The sequence below is a fragment of the Amphimedon queenslandica genome, unplaced genomic scaffold (genome assembly GCF_000090795.2).
Source record: "Amphimedon queenslandica unplaced genomic scaffold, v1.1 AMPQUscaffold_12559, whole genome shotgun sequence".
NCBI classification, from domain to species: Eukaryota; Metazoa; Porifera; class Demospongiae; order Haplosclerida; family Niphatidae; genus Amphimedon; species Amphimedon queenslandica.
The window spans coordinates 15648-18062 of record NW_003547204.1 but is presented as its reverse complement, the minus strand read 5'-3'; the positions used below and the strand labels follow the sequence as shown (position 1 = coordinate 18062).

Below are 2415 nucleotides of genomic sequence, written 5' to 3'. Positions count from 1 at the left end.
GACAAACTACTGCAGGACTAGCAGAATCAGTGGAAACAAGATGGATCATCACTGAAGAAGATGATAAGATTCATTGCAATGTAGACAACAGCAAATTGACTGAAGTATTAGTTGGAGTTGACATTAGAACTGAAACTGGTAATAGGAACCAATATCCTAGAATAGAGCTATGGGAAGTACGAGGTCCAGGAGGATCCAGGATTAGAACAGATCAGATATCTGTTGAACTTAGGCTATCTCCATACAATTTCACTACCAATGGACTGTATCATTATACACTACCTACTCCTTTGAACATTGAGGATAATTTCAGAGATTACAGACTAGGAGTATATCAACCTCCTGATGATAGAAGTGTTGTTAGATTTTATAAAGTAACTGGTACTGGTCAAATTGGAAGAGCAGTTGATATTGGGGATGATAGCATTGACAAAAGTAATTTAGATTTACAAACCTCAAGTATTCTAATACATCCAATTACAAGTATGTCATTAATGAAATGTATTTATTATTTTAATGTATTTATAGGTAACAGTTGCAATTATCCTCCAATTGACAGTTCATTTAATACAAACAGTCTATCAGTTACTAATGTAATACCAGTCAGTGATACAAGAGCTTTTCCTGATATACAGTTCACATGTAATGGTATTATTACTAACTGGATAATTGGTATTACACAGAATCAGACTACAAGCAAACATTATCCTAACATTTATTTAAAACGTTCTTCTCAACTGATTCATGCACTAACTGTTGATGCTTCTGCTGCTACATCAAGTAATGGTAATGTATATAACTTTACAAGTGATATTGAAGTACAGTATGGAGATATATTAGTAATCAATGTAACCACTAGTAGTAATCCAATGTATTATCAACAATACAATGGACCATTGAATTATCAGCTTGATAGCAGTAATGGATTAATACCATTGGAACATAATGACTATCCACTGATATCAGTTGTAGTAGGTAAGATATGTATTGTAATTCAATAGTAATTAATATACAATGCTTGCCTTCACTAGTAGCTACATGTAATAAATTTTGTTAGGGTCAAGTCCATCACTAGTAGGAACATCTTCTACAGTTACTTCTACTTATACACAATCACTAACAACAAACTCCCATACTCCAGTAACTACAATAACTACTAATATGGACACACCACCCACTACCTCATTGATCACAAATCATTCTTCATCATCATTATCATCCTTGACCAGTTCCCCCACACTAATGATACCAACTTCAATAACCACTACACCTCACATCACAAACACACACTCTCAACCATCAAACGCTCTCACTCCAGCACTTCCTGTTACTATGAGTCATACTCCAGATACTACTACTGATGTGAACATACCATCCACTACCTTGTTGCAGTCTACATCATCATCATCCTTGATGACAAGTTCCCCCACACAAATTCAATCAATAAACAATACACTTCACATCACAAACACACCTTCTCAATCATCAAACACTCTCTCTTCAACTCTTCCTGTCACTAGTCCTACTCCATCAATCAGTGATGGTACAGTTAGTCCTCCTCCTCCTATAGTATCAACCATCAGTAGTACATCAGTTACTGATAGCTCGACCAGTAATCCATCAGTTACAGTATCTACTGAAGGTGAAAGCAGTACTGGCAGTAATACACTAGCAGCAGTACTTAGTACAGTATTTATATTACTGGTAGTTACTATACTAGTAATATTAATAGTGAGTGTATTAGTGTGTAGGAGAAGATTGTATAAAACAACAAATGGAAATGATACTTTCAGTTCTGATGAAAGAAAAGCTGACATAAATCAACAATCAGATGGTAATTAAAACTATTGTCATGTACTAATATTAATCTAAATACAATAGCACTAAGATCGAATGAAGGACAGAACACATTAACAGTATCAACTAATCCTGCCTATGGAGTTACTGGTGAAAGTAAGACCTAATGATATTATATAAGTACAATAATGATATTAACATCATGACATAGACTGGAATACTGATGTATCTGCTAATCCTGCTTATGGAGTTACTGAAAGTAAGATAGACTATAAAACAATACATACATTATCATTAATGACATTTATTAATAGAATCTGGTGTCTCTGCTAATCCTGCCTATGGAGTTACTGAAAGTAAGATAGACTATAAAACAATACATACATTATCATTAATGACATTTATTAATAGACTCTGGTATCTCTGCTAATCCTGCCTATGGTATTCACAACAGAGAAGGAATAGAAAGTATGCATATATGAACCAAGTACATGTATATAGTGTGTATGGATCAATAGGAGAGTATTGTTAATGTGTGGTGAATATTATGGTCTATATAGTGTGACATATTGTATTGAATTATTACAGGTATTGATGAAGAAGCATTAGTATATGATG

General features: G+C 33.9%; 1 protein-coding gene and 1 long non-coding RNA gene across 2 annotated transcripts in view; both read left to right on the top strand.

Moving 5' to 3' along the window:
* Window positions 1–2415, top strand: part of LOC109587466 (ephrin receptor 1-like) — an 11901-nt gene that overhangs the window by 4421 nt on the left and 5065 nt on the right. The gene's annotated exons all lie outside the window — the stretch shown is intronic.
* On the top strand, window positions 2126–2415 carry LOC109587470 (uncharacterized). Its single transcript, XR_002187630.1, has 3 exons — window positions 2126–2153; window positions 2209–2265; window positions 2386–2415. It is a non-coding gene; the product is annotated as an uncharacterized LOC109587470 (long non-coding RNA).